Source organism: Tamandua tetradactyla, chromosome 7 (genome assembly GCF_023851605.1).
Source record: "Tamandua tetradactyla isolate mTamTet1 chromosome 7, mTamTet1.pri, whole genome shotgun sequence".
NCBI classification, from domain to species: Eukaryota; Metazoa; Chordata; class Mammalia; order Pilosa; family Myrmecophagidae; genus Tamandua; species Tamandua tetradactyla.
The window spans coordinates 107,108,416-107,128,864 of NC_135333.1; the positions used below are offsets into that span (position 1 = coordinate 107,108,416).

A 20,449-nucleotide genomic window follows, 5' to 3' on the forward strand; every position below is an offset into this window, starting at 1 on the left:
GTTTCCATTCCATGCAGTTCAGCCAGGTCCATATAGAAATAACCTCTAACATAACTCTGCTGGGTTATGCTGCATTTTTCTTTTATTATTGCTGGCATTTTGCTTAAATGTTTATGTTCAGACTAATAAGTGAGATTATGGTTTCATTTTTTTTATGCTACATTTTCTATGTTGTGTATCAGGGATATCAAGTAGAAACAGGCTCAAAGATAGCAGAGATGTGTATTAGGAGTCCAAACCTCTGAGTCTCTGCTTGGAGGACAACTGCAAGAAGAGGTGTCCAACCCGAATTGGATTGTGACACTAATAAGAAACAAATTTCTTTTGTGGTAAACCACTGAAGTTTGGGGGTTCTTGTTACAGCAGCAAGCATTGCTTTTCCTGACTCATACATCCTTTTAGGTGACTTCTCTGCCCATAGGGAAGCCTATTCAAATGCCTTATCCTCACATTTCCTGTTAACTTCATTAACCTTATCAATCCCATTTCCTTTACTTCCATGTAGCCACAATCCTAGGACCTTGTCTTCCCCTAGAGTTTCTATTTCTCAAAAAATATATATATTAATTCCAAGAGTCACTCTTTTCTACAACCTCCTCTCCCTAGAGTGCACCCACTTCCTTAGTCCTACTACAACTGTTCTTCAACCTCATCAAGAGGTCTTATCTAATTCTCTATTATGCCATTCTGCCTTCACTGCCTTCTCTGCCCAGCTTCTTCTCAATGGTCCACCAGCTCAGTCACCCAGTGACTAGCCAGTATCCTGAAATCCCTTGACAGCTTGTCCTTCCTTCACACCAGTTTGGAAAAAATAAGTGTGGACTAATCTAACGGTCCACTCTCTTCTCCTCCACCTACTCTGCCCATTCTGGTGGGGGAAAAATCAAATATGTATGGAAGTGTTGCTGTCTTCAACTTCAAAGTCCTTAATATTTCCTAGTCATCTCTTTCTCTTATTCCCATCTATTTCAAATCTTCTCTACTTTAAGAACCTTCCCAACCTATCACTTCTCCTCATTTTCAGCAAATGACCTCCTTGTCAAGATCTTGAGTCAAAGATTCCCTCGACTTTCTGCCTGGACCTCCAAAACCTTTTCAGGTCCACATCTGTTTGTATTTCCTTCTTCTCTGAATGGAAGAAATGTCCACCATGCACTCATTCCCTCCCTTCCTTCATACTTGCTGCCTCAGAGCCTTTTCTTCATTCATTATGCCCTGGATCTTCAATCTTTTTTCTACTGCCACTTCCACCCAAGCATCTAGATATGCCAAAACTTTCTAAATTTCAACAACCTTCTCTTGATTTACAATCCCCCTGCATAGTTCAGGGATTAATTCTTCACCCACTGTCATCTGTCCCTCTTCCTTCACTTAACTATTTGTGCCAAGGTCACCTTTTCTAAATCCATTGAACATTTCCCAGGCTTTATCTTCCTTCATCTCTTTGAAGTATTTGGCCCTGCTGGGTACCACCTCCTTTTCCTCTTTTTGCTTCAGTGACATTTCTCTGGCTTTCTTCCTACCTCTTTGTCTTCTCCTTTTCTAGTTCCTGTTCTACCAAATAAAATATTGCTGTATCCAGTAGTTCTGCCCTCTTCTATTTTCTTCTACAAATTCTCTGATTTGTTTCATCCACTCTCATAGCTTGAACTACTAAATGCTAATGACCAAAATCTAAATCTCTAGCTCAGCTCTTTCTTCTGAGCTCTAGTTATCTTCATCCATCTTTATACTGATGTCTCTTCTTTGATGCCCTACAGGTTACTCAAATGCAACAGGTCCAAAACAAAACTCATTTTCTTCTCCTTCAAACATATTCCTCATCTTGAAAAGCATCAGCTATACTGCATTATCCAATCAGAAAGTCAGCCTGGACCCTCTCATCTAATCAGGCACCAATCTTAACATCTTGGTATCTTAATATCTCTCAAATATAACCCTTCCTAAAGATAGGCACAGTTTTAGGAATGGTAAATGAGAAATACAGAATGTTCATTAAATGACAAAGACAAACCAAAAACTCAGTGTCACAGCAATGCCAGAAGAGAATCTAGGAGAGATGTTGAGAGGGAAAGAGTTAAGGGACAGTTAGCAAGATTTTAAACAGCTGCAATTTTAAGTGTCCTGATATGAGAACATCTGAGCTATAAACTGACATAGAAAAAAAATTAAAAGGGAAACCATTACTGTAATATTTGACCAAAGCTTATATTCATTTAGATGTTTAATATTTGATGCATATGAATTGCTATTCTAAGATAATCACATTTTCATTAAAATAATATAGCCAATAAGAAGAAAGAAAAATAGAGTAAAAAGAGTGCCATGACTTAAAAAGAAAAAAAAAAAATGCTGTGAGAAATGTTTGTCTCCAAATAAAGTGATAAGTTGTTAAGACTGTGCTCTGTTGTGTAAATGTTTGGTTATCAAGTTTAAATGCTTCAGTGAAAGACTCAACTGCCACAAATATAAATCTGCACTGCGGAAAGGTCCCTCTTAAAGGTATGAATCATCTTTGATTAGCTAATAATTTAACCAGTGATTTTTAATTTTTCGAGTACTTGAAGGTTGAGAAAGGTTGAATTAATACAATTCTAGTTATTGTTTAAGGTTTTTTAAAACAATGGGTTAGAAATTGAAACACCTACAGTGAATGCTCAGACCTCTAATGACTTAGAACTTCTTGCTGGTGGGTTATGTCAATCAGTTAACAAATATATCTTGCCGTAATTTTTTTTTAATCTGGCTAACAATGTGCTAATGACATACTTCGCAAATGTAGTTTAAGGTTTTATAATTATTCCCCAGAAATATATTAAATCTTCGTGATGATTTTGAATATCAATGTGACAATATTATGAGATGTTTTATATCACCTATAGGAAATGAAGATAACATTTTAAGGCTGGGTGAAATGGAGGTATGGTTGATTAAATGTTATTATCCCCCACCACCCCATTAGATTGACATTTACTGAAATGGCAGTACCTTTAGGAATAACACAGAAAGATAATCTCTACTGGGTATGTAACATTTAAGAAAGACTGGTGATAGCAATGATTTAAACTTAATGTTAGAAGTAGATCTGAATGATAAAACATAATGTGTTTTCAGACTATAAACGGCATATGTTAGCAACTCCAAACTGTTAAGTTATAAAGAATATATTCATCTTGGAGAGTAGAGCTAAAGCTTTTCTAGGCTAGAATTAAAATTTTTATGAATGGGTAGTGATTTAATAAAAAAGAGAGAGAAAGGAAAAAAGAGGGACATGGGAAAGGGAAGAGAGAAAATTTTTTAAATCATGCTTAAAACTTGGTGCCAAGAGGGGCAAGGGTTGCTTAAGTGTAGAATTCTTGCCCGCCATGTGGGAAACCCGGGTTCTATTCCCAGATCCTGCACCTGCAAAAAGAAAAACACATCCTTTATAAAGAAAAAAAAAACCACCGGTGCCAAATTCAGTGGGGTTTTTTTTCCATGAGAATAAAAACAGTTGTAAGACTATAAACATGAGTAATATGTATGAACATATTACTGTGATCCCTGTCAGATAATAACCCACTTTTGATTCAGAAATATTTTTATTGAGTGCATTCAGTTAATTTTATCCAGCTGCCAATAATTCTTTCTGGAAGGTGCTTTAAAGTAAATTGAATGTGAACATTTAAAACAATGAATAAAATAATTTTAAACATTCCAGAGCACAAAGCTCACCAGCTTCAGTGTCTGCTTTTTGGCACAGGTGTCGGGGGGCTACTAGAATCTAACATGTGTAGGATAGGTTCTCAGAATTGTTTTTCCAACAGAAACATTAAATGTATAAGGTATATCCCCAAACTGAAGGGCCTTCTTAGTTAATTGAAGCTTTGTTTTTTCTGAGATGGCTAGAGAGGGCCAGAGGACCAGTCTGCAGCTCGTGGTAGATTAAAGCTGAAAAGCTCAGGTAGGGATTTGGCCCTGGAGCTCATGCTCAAAAGTTCCCCAATGCAATGACAAGCTGTGTTTCAGTTTGTTAAAGCTGCCAGAATATAATATACAGAAAGGGAATGCCTTTTTAAAAGGGGAATTTAATGTTATATGTCTACAGTTCTAAGTCTATGAAAATGTCCAAATTAAGGCACCAAGAAGAGGTCACCTTTACTCAGGGAAGGCCGATGGGCCAAGAACACCTCTGTCGGCTAGGAAGTCATGTGGCTGGCATCTGCTGGTCCCCTGCTCCTGGGCTCCATTGCTTTCGGCCTCTGTTCCTGTGGGGGTTCCTCACTTTACTTCTCCAAGACTGGCTTTCATCACTTGGCTTCCCTTGGCTCTCTGCAGATTCTGACTTGCTTACCATCTCATGGCAACTTCTGCTGGGCTGCAAGCATCTCCAAACATCCATGTCTCTGTACTCCATGTGTCCACATCTGCTCTGCTGTGAAGTTTCTGTCAGTTCTGAGGCTTCTGTCATTTCTGTTATGTTTCTTCTTTTAAAGCATCCAGCAAACTAAGCAAGACGCACCTGGAATGGGTGGAGTCGCATCTCCATCTAATCAAAGGTCACATCCACAATTCTGTGTGTCACATCTCTATAGAGATAATCTAATTGGAAGTTCCTGCCGTACAATATTGGATTAGGATTAAAAGAAGTGGCTGCTTGTACAAGACTAAATCAGGATTAAAACATGGCTTTTTCAAACTGGCACACAAGCATTCTTAATTCCTGTTACAAAAGGAGAAAATGTTGTGACTAAGTCGTCTAGGCACTTGTACCACATGGCCTTTGTTATAGGACAAAGGTGGTGGATTTTTTTTGCCCGATGCACTCTAATAACCAATTTCTGAAATTTCAAAGAAAGAAAAAGTTTATTACTAGGTGTGTAGTGGGAGTTCAGATGGTCTATCAGCTCCAAAATCTGTCTCCCTGAATGTTTAATTCTGATAGTTTTATAGTATTAAAAGATGGGCAGGTCAGAATGATTTGATCAGTGACTGGAAAAGTATTTGCAAGCCCCCTTCAGGGAATGGTGAGAGTGGGGAGAAATTCAACTTCCCCAAGTTGAATTCTTGATATTCTCACAAGCAGTATGGACAACCAAAGCTATAGGCTGAGCCCCCAGTCTTGGGGTTTGTTCACATGAAACTTAACCCCACAAAAGATAGGTCAAGTCTACTTAAAATTTAGGCCTAAGAGTCACCCCCAAGAGAGCCTCTTTTGTTGCTCAGATGTGGCCTCTCTCTACAGCCAATATGATGAGCAGTCTCACTACCCTCCACCTCTCTGTGTGGGACATGACTCCCAGGAGTGCGGACCTTCCTGGCAACGTGGGACAAAGATCCTGGAATGAGCTGAGACTCAGCATCAAAGGACTGAGAAAAACCCTAGAATGAGCTGAGAATTAACATCAAGAGACTGAGAGAACCTTCTCAACAAAAAGGGGGAAGAGTAAAATGAGACAAAGTGTCAATGGCTGAGAGATTCCAAACAGAGTCGAGAGGTTATCCTGGAGGTTATTCTTATGCATTAAGTAGATATCACCTTGTTGTTCAAGATGTAGTGGAGAGGCTGGAGGGAATTGCCTGAAAATGTAGTGCTGCGTTCCAGTAGCCATGTTTCCTGATGATGATTGAACAATGATATAGCTTTCACAATGAGACTCTGTGAATGTGAAAACCTTATGTCTGATGCTCCTTTTAGCTACTGTATCAACAGAAGAGTAGAACATATGGAATAAAAATAAATAATAGGGGGAACAAATATTAAAATAAATTCAGTTTGAAATAGTGGTAAATGAAAGCGAGGGGTAAGAGGTATGGTACGTATAGTTTTTTTTCTCTATTATCATTTTATTTCTTTTTCTGTTGTCTTTTTATTTCTTTTTCTAAATCGATGCAAATGTACTAAGAAATGATGAATATGCAACTATGTGATGATATTAAGAATTACTGATTATATATGTAGAATGGAATGATTTCTAAATGTTTTGTTTGTTAATTTTTTTTAATTAATAAAAAAAGTTAAAAAAAAAAAAAAACAAAAAGACGGGCAGGTTTTAGGATAATGAGCACAATGGCCCCAGACAATGTAATTAGAGGTGAAATAATTATTGACCATGCGCAGATTGATTACATTCTTAGTCACAGAACATATGTAAGAAAACTTCAGCCTTCATAGGATGATGGGCGTGATTTTTAGTATTATAATGAGGAATGGGTGACCTGTAGGTTAAAGTCATAGCACTTGTCAGGGAGGACCATTTTGGTTAGATCCAGCCTCAGTCATCCAGACAACTTTGGAGTTGGGATGGATATTTGTTCTGGGCTGACCCAAGACCCTTCATTAATACATTAGGGGCTGTCTTTAGTGATTACCATTCTCCAAAGTTGAAAAACTGGATAACTGGGTACAAATGAAGGTCAGTCACAAAGTTTTTACAATCATAGGAACAGAAGATGAGGGCTCTACAATCATTATCAGAGATCAAGGCAGCTGGATTATAATTAAGTGATTCTGGGTATTTCTCTCTGTGTACTCTAATATACCAGAAAGTAAAAAGGAATATCTATATGATTCAGTAATCAAAATCATCCCTTAAATCCTTATTTCTCATTTACACCTTTGCACTGCCCACTGGCAGAGAGAGGACTTTGGAGTCCAGGAAGGTGGAATCAGAGCCCACCTCTGCTCCCCATCACCTCCAGCAGTTTTTCCCATGAGCAAGTGGGTCTACTGATACTTAACTCATGGAGAAGATCTATTTCTTCACAATTATTCAAGCAGATTCCTGGCACTGTGCCTATAACAATCACTCCTTGAAGCACTAATGTGCTGCTGCCCAGATTTTTAGGCATTGGCTATTTAAAGAAAAATGAAGCTGACTATTATAGAGTCTTGGCCTAATACCCGTGATATCTGGACACCTGCTTCCAGCAAAGGTTATGGTAACACCACGTTTAGAATATCAATAGGGAATCACAGAGAGTGGTCCTTACCCAGAAACTAATTAAAGCACAGACAAGTGCTTTGAAGCCAGACGAATTTGGGTTCTAATCTTGTCTTCCCACTTACTAATCACATGGCCTTGGGTGAGTAATTATTTTCTCTCAATGTTCTCACCTGTAAATGGTGTCTATATTAAATGAAGTAACAGATATGAATACTGGCTCTGCCATTTACCAGCTGCGTGACCTTGGGCAAGTTCTAAATCTCTCAGTGCTCTTGTTTCCTCGTAGGTCTTTCCCATTAATTCCCAAATCACAGACTACTACAACGATTATACAGGTTAGGTCCTGTAAAGCACTTAAAACAGCTGCTGGCACATGGCAAGTGCTCAATAAATGTTAGCTGTTCTTTTTTACACTGTCACTTCTTATTCATTTATTTTATTACTAATAACCAGAACCTGGATTGATAAGATGACAATGGCATATATCACTGTAGACACCTGAAAAAAAATGCTTTAAAAATACAGAGTACATACAGTATGCCAAGAGGTATAACCTACTAAACTGGTCCACTGATACCTGTTCTCCTGGGTTTTGTATTGCACTCGCTGGAAAGAAAAGACATTTGGGTGGGTGAGAGGAGCAGGGGCCACTCTGCAAAACATTGTTGGAGGTGAGAGCGTCACTCAGCAGTGGTATCCCTCCCAAGAGCCAATGAAATGGGTCCGGCTACCAGCTGCCACTTTTGGTATTCATTATCATCCTGCATTTCAAGATCATCAAAGCACTTCACATCCATTCTCTCATATTTAACTCAAACAATGTCCCCCAGTGGAGTAAGTGGATATTCTGAGGGGCCCACACTCATATTATGCAAGGGTGTGAAGAGTTTCCATGCCACCACACCCTACTCAGGTTTCTTCCTTTGCCTTGTTTTCTCTGAGAAAGGCAAGTTTTTCCTCATATCAGGCAAGGAAATAAGTTGCTATGGGAGTTGCTGGTAGTTTCCACATCTTGACAGGAGGGAGTTAATTGGGCTGTCAGACCATATGGCCTCCACAGAGGTCATCTCTGACTGCACCTGGGATGTGACTCAGTAAACACAGCTGCTCTGCCGTTTATTCGGGAAAGCAGTCAGAATTCCTCTTGACAAAACTAGATTTTTTTAAAAAACCTATTCCAAAGGTAGGAGACAGCTTATTAAATTTGTGTCAAGCCCCCTACCTGATACTTTTAAGCCCAGACTGGTAACTTTCAGGCCCTTAACAAGTGCTAATCGGCATTACTCTGTCAGCTGAGGCTGAGAAGAGACTGACTCAGGCTGGCTGCTTCTCATGTTCTTTTCATGACATCTTTTCATAAACACCAAATGGGATGCCTTAAACAAGTGGGAATATATGCTAAGTGGGTGCTTTCATGTATTTAGACAGTTTATTCATTACTGAATATAGTAACTCTTTTTTATGCTCTTTTCAGAGGTGAGGAAGAATGTCATCACAAACTGGGGCAGCCTAGAAAATTTGTCACATGAAAATCAATGATACTGTAAACAGTAGGTGCCTGTTGTGTCCTTTCCTCCCCTCAGTGTTTATTACTGTGGACAGAGTCTTGCAGGTGCCTCTAAAGTGGACCAGCACAAGGTGAGTCCCTACCCAAAGTGCTCTGAGCCAAAAACACCAAGACCTCAGGGAAAGAAAAAAGAGCTTTTTATCGCAAAGCGAAGCTGGGAGAGGTCAGGTGAAGTGGTCTTGAATCTGCCTTTCTGAGCCAAGGAGGTGTGGGTTTTTATTAGATCAAACAAAGGGAGGTGGAAACAAGGATGTTCGGGATGTGGTACACTGTGGTGGCCAGTAATCATGTGAATTAAGAACTGCAACTTGACACTTATCCACTGTTGGTGGGAACGTAAAATAGTGCAACCGCTGTGGAAGGCAGTTTGGCGGTTCCATGGGAAGCTAAGTATAGAACTGCCATATAATCCGGCAATACCATTGCTAGTTATCTATTCAGAGGATATAAGGGTAGGACACAAACGGACATTTGCACACCAATGTTTATAGCAGCATTATTTATAATTACCTAGAGAGGGGAACGGTCCAAATGTCCATCAATGGATGAGTGGCTAAACAAGCTGCGGTATATACATACAATGGAATATTACACAGCTGTAAGACAGAATAAAGTCATGAAGTATGTAACAACATGAATGGACCTTGAGGACATTATGCTGAGTGAAATTAGCCAGAAACAAAAGGACAAATATGGTATGGTCTCACTGGTATGAACCAACATTAATGAATGAACTTGGAGAGTTGAAGTTAAGAACACAGGTTATCAGGAGATAAAAATGGGATAGAGATTGTGCAACAGGACTGCTTGTAAAAATTCAGAAATGGATAGCAGAATACTGCGTGATGGTAGCACAATAACATAAGTACACTTAACGAAGCTGAATGTGAGTATGATAGAGGGAGAAGGGCTGGGGGCACGTATGAAACCAGAAGGAAAGATAGAGGATAAAGACTGAAATGGTATAATTCAGGAATGCCTAGAGTGTACAATGATGATTAAATGTACAAATTAAAAAATGTTTTTGCATGAGGGAGAAAAAAATGAATGTCAGTATTGCAGGGTGTTGAAAATAGATAGCATATGGGAAAAAGTACAACCAATGTAAGCTAGGGTCTGTTGTCAACAGTAGCATTGTAACATGCTTCCACTGAATGTAACAAAGACATTATGCCAAAACTAAATAATGGGCAGGGGCATTGAGAAAGGGGTATGGAGTCTGTATGGAAGAAAAGGAAATGTCTTCAGATAGAATATGGTAGTGAAGGCACGTCTAAACAATTAGGCTGGATTATATGACATGTGCATAAAACTTTAAAAATGAACAGAGATGGGTGGGCCACCGTGGCTCAGCAGGCAAGAATGCTTGCCTGCCATGCCAGAGGACCCAGGTTCGATTTCCGGTGCCTGCCCACATAAAAAAAAAAAAAAAAAAAATGAACAAAGAAATAAGTGCTAGAGAAAATGTGGAGAAAGAGATGTACCTATTCATTGTCAGTAGGGAAATGAGAGGTGCAGCCCCTTGGAGGGCAGTGTGGTGGTTCCACAGGAGGCTAGGGGTGGGGATGCCATATGATCCTAAAACCCCATCGCTCAGTATATACCTGGAGGAACTGAGTGTGGGGACACAAATGGACATTTGCACACTGGTGTTTCTGCCAGCAGTTTTCCCGATTCACAATGAATGGAGGTGGCCTAAGGGTACAACAATTGAGGGATGGAAGGGGAAACTATGGTGTATGGACTATTGAGCCGCTGCAAGAAGGAATGAAGTTGTAAGGCATGCAACTAGGTGAATGAACCTTAAGAGCTATATGTCAAATGAAATATCAGGAACAAAAAGACAAATATTATTATGTCTCAGTCATATGGACTAACTATAATATTAAAATTTGGTGAACTAAAGTCAAGAGCATTGGTTTTCAGGTAGGGGCTTATTGTAAAAGGTCCTAGATTATAAGCTCTTACAGCAGCACATATATTCAGGAGATGCAATTGTTAATTCTAAATTTTGAGATAATGGGCTATTTGTATATAACATGGTCTTTCCCAGAAACACTTGGTGTATATGTGACATTGGAGACTCATAGTTGGAGTTCTAAAGCTATGAAAGTCAGCACTACCCCATATAGGAATTGTTTAAAAGTTGAAAAAGTGATCAGACATCAAGTAGAGATATGTTCTGGATAGGACTAAGGTATATCAGAAGACTAGGTAAAGGATATCATCTACATTTTAAAACTTCAACTTCTCTGTGAGACTAAAGGGAGAGATACTTATTTGGTACAAATTTTAACTTGTATGGTCAGTTTAGTTGAACACCACAAGTATATGGAATCTTGAATAGGGTGTGAGATTTTGTTGGTCTGACAGGTTAGTGTGATGTCCTGATAAATCCCAGAGTGATTTGGGCAGTGAAAAAGAAGTATTTGAAAAGTTCCTTTGGGAAAATAGGGAGAAAGGAGGAAATATTCAACTTTCCTAATTGGAGAATTTCTGATATTCTCGCAAGCAGTGGGGAAATCAAATCAATAAGCTGAGTCCTAGATCTTGGGCTCATTCCTGCTCATTCCTATGAAACCTATTTCTGCAAAGGATAGGCTAAGCCTACTTAAAATTGGGCCTAAGAATCACCCCCAAGAGAACCTCTTTTGTTGCTCAGATGTGGCCTCTCTCTCTAAGCCAACTCAGCAGGTGAACTCACTGCCATCCCTCCTACATGGGACATGATTTCCAGGGGTATAAATCTTCCTGGCTATGTGGGACAGAAAGCCCAGGATAAGCCAGGACCCAGCATAAATGATTGAAAAAACCTTCTTGAACAAAAGGGAGAGGAGAGAAATGAGACAAAATAAAGTTGCAGTGGCTGAGAGTTTTCAAACAGAGTTGAGAAATTAACCTAGAGGTTACTCTTATGCAGCACATAGAAATCCCTTTTTAGTTTATGGTATATTGGAGTTACTAAGAGAGAAAAACCTGAAACTGCATTCCAGTACCCTAGACTCTTGAAGATGATTACATAAAGATATAACGTTTACAGTGTGGCTGCATGATTGTGAAAACCTTATGTCTGATGCTCCTTATATCCAGGGTATGGATGGATGAGTAACAAATATGGATAAATATAAATAAATAACAGGGAGGACAAAGGGTAAAATAAATTCGGTAGATGGAAATACTAGTGGTCAATGAGAGTGAGGGGTAAGAGTATGTTATGTATAAGTTTTTCCTTTTTTCTTTTTATTTCTTTTTCTGGAGTGATACAAATGTTCTAAAAAATGATCATGGTAATGAATACACAACTATGTGATGACATTGTGAGCCATCAGTTGTACACCATGTATAGAATGTATGTTTTTGAAGATTTCTCAATTTAAAAAAAAACAGAAGCACACGAGAGAGCTTTGAAAAAAAAAAAAGGACTGCAACTTGGCTATTATTGCTGATTGGTCTTTTGTTTTGATGAGTGGGCTTGCGATGTTGTTAGAACTTGTAATGGTCAGACCTCGTGCTTCCCTTTTGGGTCTGGTGAGTCTCTTTCCTGTTGTTTCTGCTCACCTTGGTTCTGCTCACAAGGTATTTTCATGCTGACCTTTGGTTCAGGCTTTGTTTGGTGGATGCTGTACTAGGTTTAGCCAATTCTGTAGGGGAGGAAGAAAACAGGAACTTGTCCTGGACTTAGGTCATTGATAATTGAGGAAAGAAGAAAACACGAATGAGTCTTTCATTAATAATTGATAGCTTTAACAAGTTAGTAAGTGAGGGGCCATTCTAGTGGGTTAGTATGTGATGGTTTCAGTCTCTTTCCCAACAATTACAAGAATAAGAATAAACAGGGCTAAGATGGGCTATCATGACCATTACAATAGGAAGTATAAACAAGGCTGAGACTAGTTGGGTTTCAATAATTTCAGGTATTAATTTTTGGATATTCTACCAATATAGAGAGAAAAAACATCTATATAATAATTCAATAATCATATTCATTTGTTAGTTCCTACTTTCTCGGTGTCAGTTCCTCCTCAAACTTGTTTATCCTCAAACTTGAGGGATAGTTGGGTGTTTCAGTTTGTTAAAGCTGCCGGAATGTAATATACAGAAAGGGAATGTCTTTTAAAAAGGGAATTTATTAAATTGCAAGTTTACAGTTCTAAGGCCATGAAAATGTTCAAATGAAGGCACCAGCAAGAGGTTACCTTCACTTAAGAAATGCTGATTCTATCTGGAACACCTCTGTCAGCTGGGAAGGCACATGGTGATGTCTGCTATCTTTCTCTTCTCATTTCATAAGGATTCCCCAGAGGTGTTTTCCTTCTGCATTTCCAAAGACCTCCAGCTGTGTAAGCTCTGAAGCTTTTTCCAAAATGAGTCCCTCTTAAAGGACTCCGGTAAGCAATTCCACCCTGAAGGGGTCAAGACACATTTTCATGGAAACAGCCTAATCAAAAAGGTCCCACCCATAATTGAGTGGGTCACATCTCCATGGAAATAACTTAATCTAGAAGACCCCACCCAACAATATTGAATGAGGATTAAAGAACATGGCTTTTCTGGGGTACAGAACAGCGTACTGGGCAATGATCATTTTAACTTCTTTATGCTGAAAAGCAGTGTTGACATTATGGGGTAGAGGAATGAAACTAGTTGTCATCTTGGAGAGACTGGTACCTCTGGGTTTTAGGGCTTAACTGGCATAGGAATAATCCAGAGGCTTAAAGTCTCTGAGAAATAAATTTAAGTAAATTGAATATTATAGATTTAAATAAAAAGAGTAGAAGGAGGTGACTTATAACTTTGTTACATTGGAGAAACAACTTTGTGGAGATTTTAGATAGAACCCAAGGTGTTGGTGTTTTCAGGAAGAGTTTTGGCAGTATCTGGCTGAGATATGCAAAAGAGTAAACTCCGGAATGACCTTCCGACTCAGTTTGAAATCCCTTAGTCTGATACATTATTTTATTTCTTTTCTCCCTTTACAGTGTGAACCCATTGCTATTCCCATTGTGTTAGGGAAATTTACATGCCTGGAAATCATGTTCCATGTCGGATGGAAGGTAGTGAGTTTATTTGCAGAGTTTGGCTTAGGGAGACATCATATCTAAGCAGCAAAAGAGGTTTTCAGGGGGGTGACTCTTAGGCATTAATTATAATTAGGCTTAGCTTCACCATTACAGAAATAAGTTTCATAAGGGCAAACCTCAAAATTGAGAGTTCAGCTTATTTAATGGGAGCCCCTATTCCTTGAGAGAATAGTAGGAATTTTTCAGGTAGGGAAGTTTAATAGTTCCATATTTTCTTTCCCCAGTCCCTCCAGGGGCCTTGCAAATACTCTTTCATTTTATGCCCAGAATACTTTGAAATGTATCAGATTATTACATCAACCTGTACAGAATACTAAGATCTCATTTCTTATTCTAGGTTCCATATCAAATAAAGCTGAATTAAACTGTTCAAATAAAATGACCAGACAGGTTGTGCTGGTTTGAAAGGATGTATGTCCCCTAGAAAAGACATGTTTTAATCAAAATCCCATTTCATAAAGGCAGAATAATCCCTATTCAATACTGTATGTTTGAAACTGTAATCAGATCATCTCCCTGGAGATGTGATTTAATCAAGAGCGGTTGTTAAATTGGATTAGGTGATGACATGTCTGCACCCATTTGGGTGGGTCTTGATAAGTTTCTGCAGTCCTATAAAAGAGGAAACATTTTGGAGAATGAAGGAGAATCGGAGAGATCAGAGAATGTTGCAGCACCACAAAGCAGAGTCCATGAGCCAGCAACCTTTGGAGATGAAGAAGGAAAATGCCTCCTGGGGAGCTTCATGACACAGGAAGCCAGGAGAGAAAGCTAGCAGATGACACCGTGTTCACCATGGTCCTTCCATGGCCAAGAGAGAAGTCTTGACTGTGTTCACCATGTGCCTTCTCACTTGAAACACTGAACTTCATAAAACCTGAACTTCATCGGCCTTCTTGAACCAAGGTATCTTTCCCTGGATGGATGCCTTTGATTGGACATTTCTATAGACTTGTTTTAATTGGGACATTTTCTCGACCTTAGAATGTAAACTAGCAACGTATTAAATTACCATTTTTAAAAACCATTCCATTTCTGGTATATTGCCTTCTGGCAGCTAGCAAACTAGAACACAAGTTAAGTCAGGTAGTGTGCTATTTTTTGGACAAAATAAATATTTCTTTCTTTTCTCTCATAGAAATTAAAGTTTTAAATGACAGTTAATATCACCCTTTACTGTGTATTTTAATTCACTTTAGTTCTCAACTAGATCAGCCCCATTCACTTCTTTAATTGAAGTCTGATTTCTTTCTTTAGTTTTTTAACAGTTGTTGTATGGACTTATCTTTTTTAGAATTTATGCTGCTTATACCATTAGAATTAATGCTACCTTAGAGCTGAACTTTAACTTTGAGTCTCTGGTTTCACATAAGACACCCAAAGTTCCAGGGAGCTACAAGGTTATAATCAAAGAGCAAAGCATCTCAGAATTAATAAATAATAGTTAAAGTTCAGGAATAAATGTGCTTACAATCTAGGTCCTAATTTTCTTATAAGCATTTCTAAATGAAGCTATTTCCATAAATAAGAACATTTGACAATTGTTACATTATCAACCACAAACCATAGCAGACTCTTTGTCTTGTCTCACCTTTAATATTTATCAGGTTATGTTAATTCACAGGTAGAACATAATTTATATACTTGCCTTACTTCTCTTTTTTTTTTATTTTTTGGCATGGGCAGGCACCAGGAGTCGAAGCCAGGTCTCCAGCATGGCAGGCAAGAACTCTGCCTGCTGAGCCACCGTGCCCTGCCCCTTGCCTCTCTTTTAAAGTCCTTTTTTTTGAAGATGACGTTCCAACTTATAGCAGACCATATATACTTTTTAGAGACGCATTAGAGCAAAGTAATATAACTAACAAGGACATTTAGTCATTTCCACGATCTGTAACATTCGTCTAAGAATATCTAAAACCATGACTAACAACATTATACTGTTGTCCAACATTGTGCAGATCAGTATCCTGATATCACATGGACAGTGAGAACACTGTCAAGTCTTTAGGAATTTCATTCAATCTCTAAACACATTAATACATTTCACCCATACAAATTTAACCAATAGAAGCTTAGAAAATCCCTTTTAACTTCGATAACAGTTCCTAAACACTTCTCATGTAATATATAAAACTATTTTTAGCACCTCACTTTTACAAGATGGAAGAACAAATTCTTTGCAACAGTTTGAAATAAAAAGATTCCCTTTAGGATTTGGTTTAGGGAGGGGAAAATGTCAAAAGTTGGTAGATTTGAACATTATGTTAAACAAGAAAATGGGTTATTGTGAAACAATATTCGGTTTCTTATTTGCCAAAGTGACAACAAAAAGTAAAATAAGAGATATGATTGTAAGAAAAACACTTAGCTGCTTTAAAAGTAAGAATATGTATTCTAAAATAAAGGACAAAGTCAACACAAATATAAACAGGAATATTATTCTGATATGACATAGAATCTGTCTTCTAGACATAACACTCAGATGGTTAAGAAAAACTTTTTATAACCTTTCATTAACAGCAGACCACAATCTGCATTATTTTACAGAGAGAAAACTAAACTCAAGTTTTGTATACATATACAGTTTGACACAAAAAAAACTGTTTAAAAAGATAGTATAAACAAGCTTATCAAACTTTTGGTCAGCATTGATTATGACAAACAGAATTCACTTTCACAAATTTCCACAACTTTCCATATTCACCAGGCTTTGACCTACACATTCTCAAGAATAAAACTGCACACCTTTCCTTAACAAAGGACATCCTGTATACTTTACATACCTGCATGCCTTAAATTGCCAAAAATATCTCTGATACTATCTTTAAACATCCTATAAAACATAATTATTTTTTAATTATTTTGTCAAAATAGTAACTTCATTTCATTAAACTCAAATGTACATTTTTCACCATCTTTAAAGATCTAATAGATATAATGCATGGTTATTTTATCAGTAAATTCATATAAATTTAGAGAGAACAAAATTCATCCAAGTAGAATAAAATCGTTTGTTTAGTTCAAAACTCATCATAAAAGCAGAAATAGGACTAGACATTGTCACTGCACTTTTGAAGCTGCTTTTGTTTTCATAATATCCTAAAATTATGAACAACCTCAAAAGCCTCAAACTCTGGAAATTTTACTACAATTGTTTAATTTGTCCCACACATAAATCCAGGAAAACTTTTCCATAGCTCTCAAGAACATTTTCCTTTACTTACTGGAATTTGGCAATTAGGATGCTATTCACTTATTCCTGTCCCAAGGCTATTTATACTTTAATAATGATTTGTTTATTGTGGCTACCTTTGCTAAGGTATTATTAGAAAAAAAACATTTTAATTGGGGAATTCTCTCAGAACAAACATAACCTATTCTGCAACATTTCCTATCATTTCTAATCTCCAGGCTTCGTAGTAAAAGTTCTAAACCAAGCCCACACCTCCCCTATCTTTCTGCTCCCAACCCTTCCTCCATAACTGCCTTAGCTGGTTCATTCATATTTGGTCAAGGTTTAAGAGGCCCGGGGGCAGGGAGAGGGAAGACAGAAAGAATGAGGCCTGGTCTCCTGGATTTGGCTTTAAAAGTTTTAAATAGGGCAGTGGGATTTGAGACCTATAAGGTGACCTCAGTATTCATGAGAGTTCCTGTGGCCTTCTTATATGTGTGTGTGTGTATGTGTGTTCATCACCATGATCATTTCTTAGTACATTTGCATCACTCCAGAAAAAGAAATAAAAAGAAAAAACTCATACTTCCTATACACCTTATCCCTCCCTCTCATTGACCACTAGTATTTCCATCTACCCAGTTTATTTTATTCCTTATCCCCCCATTATTTTTTCTTTATCCAGATTTTTTACTCACCTGTCCATACCTTGGATAAAAGGAGCATCAGACACAGGACTTTCACAATCACACAGTCACATTTAAAAGTTGTATCTTTAGACAATTGTCTTCAAGAATCAAGGCTACTGGAACAGAGCTCAACAGTTTCAAGTACTTCCCTCTAGACACTCAAATATTTCATAAACTAAAAAGGGATATCTATATAATGCATAAGACTAACCACCAGGGGGCCACGGTGGTTCAGTGGCAGAGTTCTTGCCTGCCATGTCGGAAACCCCGGTTTGATTCCCGGTGCCTGTCCATGTAAAAAAAACAATAGGATAATCTCTCAACTCTGCTTGAAATCTCTCAGTCACTGAAACTTTATTTTGTCTCATTTTTCTCTTCCTCCTTTTGGTTAACAAGGTTTTCTCAATCACTTGATGCCACATCCCAGGTCATCCTGAGAGGCATGTCCCATGTCGCCAGGGAGATTTACACCCCTGGGAGTCATGTCCCATTTAGGGAGGGAGGGCAGTGAGTTCACCTGTCAAGTTGGCTTAGAGAGAGAGGTCTATGGCCTTCTTTTAATTGTTTCCAATTATTAGATCTATTGTGCCTAAAGATGTTACCCACACTATTGGAAAAGTTTTTGCTCTTCCTCAGGCAGCCCTCTGCTGCCTTAGGGAATCCTGGAGGGCAGTTACTTTCCAATGTACAGGTTCATTTACGGTAATTACAAATGCTAAGGCTTTGAACCCTGGTGACTAGAGGTTTGTTTGTTTGTTTGGGAGAGGGGTCTCCAGGAATATTTATATATATGCATGCACATACACAGTTATCCCTTCCATATTGCAGTGGTTAGGGGTACTAACCCCTAACCCTTGCTACCTAGAAAATCTGCACACATTTTTTTGCAGGGTTTCAGAAGACTCCCTCACTGTCTCTTGATTGGCAGATGCTGCTTCTCTGGTTACTTTTTACATTGTGTAAGCTAAATCTTTTTTTTTCAATTTTCAAACCAGCCTTTGCTGGCCTTAAAATTCATAGGGGTAGACCCTTAACCTTCATTTTCCTTTAGGCAAACATATAAGGACTTGGTGTTTCTCATATGATTCCAGAGTCAACCGACATGCCTTTTTCATAACAATCACACACATTTCTAGCCTTTCAGTGTCATCTGAGGCTTCTGCAAAAGCCCCCCAAAATTCTCATCTAGTTTCTTATGCTGACTTGTGATGTATCAAAACCACAACACGGAAAGCTGTGATGTGGAAGGGATAACTGTATATGTACCTATTTATCTTTAAGCAATTCGAATAGAACTCTTTTAATAATTTTTGTTTGCCAATTTGGTTTTAACATCCAGAGGTAGGAAAATATATACTGAACAAATAGACAGACCTAAATAGAAAGTTAGACACACACACAAAAAAACAGAGATGTAGGACTGTAAAACTCACTAATTTGAATACAACCTGGACAGGCACCGAGAATCGAATCTGGGTCTCCCGCATGGCAGGTGAGAATCCTGCTTGCTGATCCACTGTGGCCCGCCCTGAACACTACTTTTTAATTCTTTTCTGGTATACTTGGATATTAGCCTAATTTGGGTTATTGGTTGAAAATCATTTTCTTCTATTTCATTGACTCATATGCAAACATTGTCCAATTATCGATTATACAGTTAAGCAGGCTATAGAAACCCTATTGAGAATCGCCTGTTTGGAAATAAGTTAACACAGACCTGACAATACCAAACAGCCAAAATACTGACTAAAATTGGGGAAGATCCTGGATTAAGTTGACTTAAATTACTAATATCCAATCTCCAGACTCCTCTGGAATCACCCTAGCTTCCTGTAATCTCAGGGTTGCTTCCAACCATATGGAACTGACAGGCTGTTCCAAGAGACAAGCAGAGGATTCGCTCCTCCCAAATGGGTCCTACAAATGTTTCATGACAAACGGAGGCCCTTTGCTTTCCTTAACAAAGGTGACTTTGTTATTTGCAGCTTCGACTAAGAATTCAAGGGCTACACCAGTAAGCAAGGTACAATTCAGATAAATTAAATCAACTTACCAAAGAAGATACTTTCCTGATACCTTTTCTCTTTCCCATATAAGAAGTGCTGTTGGGATCACCGGTGCCCGGGGTGGCAAGAAGCTACAAACTGCTGACTCTCTGGACAAAAAGGTCCAGGAAGCAGTTTAGGATTGAGATGGGAGGCACTTACCTCTCCCTTCTCATGAGTCCTTGGTCAACAGCTTGAGAAGCCAAGAGGCCCCACTTTGGGCGTCAAATTCTCACAAGTGAGTCCTCACCCAATGTGTTCTGAACCAATAAGAGTCACAGAGGCTTCAGGGAAAGAAGAGAGGGCTTTATTGCAAAGCTGGCAGAGATCAGGAGACATAGTTTCCAATCTACTGCTCTGAGCCAAAGTGTGGGTTTTAATTATTAACAAAGGGAGGTAGAGGCAAGGATGTTTGAGATATCAGTCCATGGTGTTAGATAGTAACCATTCGAGTTAAGAACTGCAAGTTGACGCTCCTTTTATCAAGGGTATGGACAGATTATTTAAAAAAAAAAAAAGAAAAAGAAGGATAATAAACAAATAATAGGGGGAGATAAAAGGCAAAAATTGGGTAGATTGAAATATTGTAGATCAATGAGGGAGAGGTAAGGGGTATGGGATGTAGGAGTTCTTTTTTTTTCTTTTTCTGTAGTGATGCAAATGTTCTAAAAATGATCATGGTGAAGAATAAACCAACTATGTGATGATATTGTGAGCCATTGATTGGATAATATGGTTGGACTGTACATGTGTGGGTATTTCTCAAAAAATATATATTAAAAAAAAAAAAGAACTCCAAGTTGGCTGTTACTGCTGATTGGTCCTTTGTTTTGATGACTGGGTTTGTGACGTTGTTAGAACTTGTAATGGTCAGACCTCGTGCTTTTCTTTTGGGTCTGGTGAGTCTCTTTCCTGTTGTTTCTGCTCACCTTGGTTCTGCTCACAGGGTATATCATGTTTGGACTGACC

At 38.3% G+C, this 20,449-nt stretch overlaps 1 long non-coding RNA gene across 1 annotated transcript in view; it reads right to left on the minus strand.

The window, feature by feature from the left end:
* LOC143691725 (uncharacterized) overlaps positions 1–19,813 on the minus strand; it is a 39,903-nt gene extending 20,090 nt beyond the window's left edge. The window contains exon 1 of the long non-coding RNA XR_013179669.1: positions 19,489–19,813. This is a non-coding gene — a long non-coding RNA (uncharacterized LOC143691725). The remainder of the gene's footprint in view (positions 1–19,488) is intronic.
* Between the last annotated feature and the right edge of the window lie 636 nt (positions 19,814–20,449).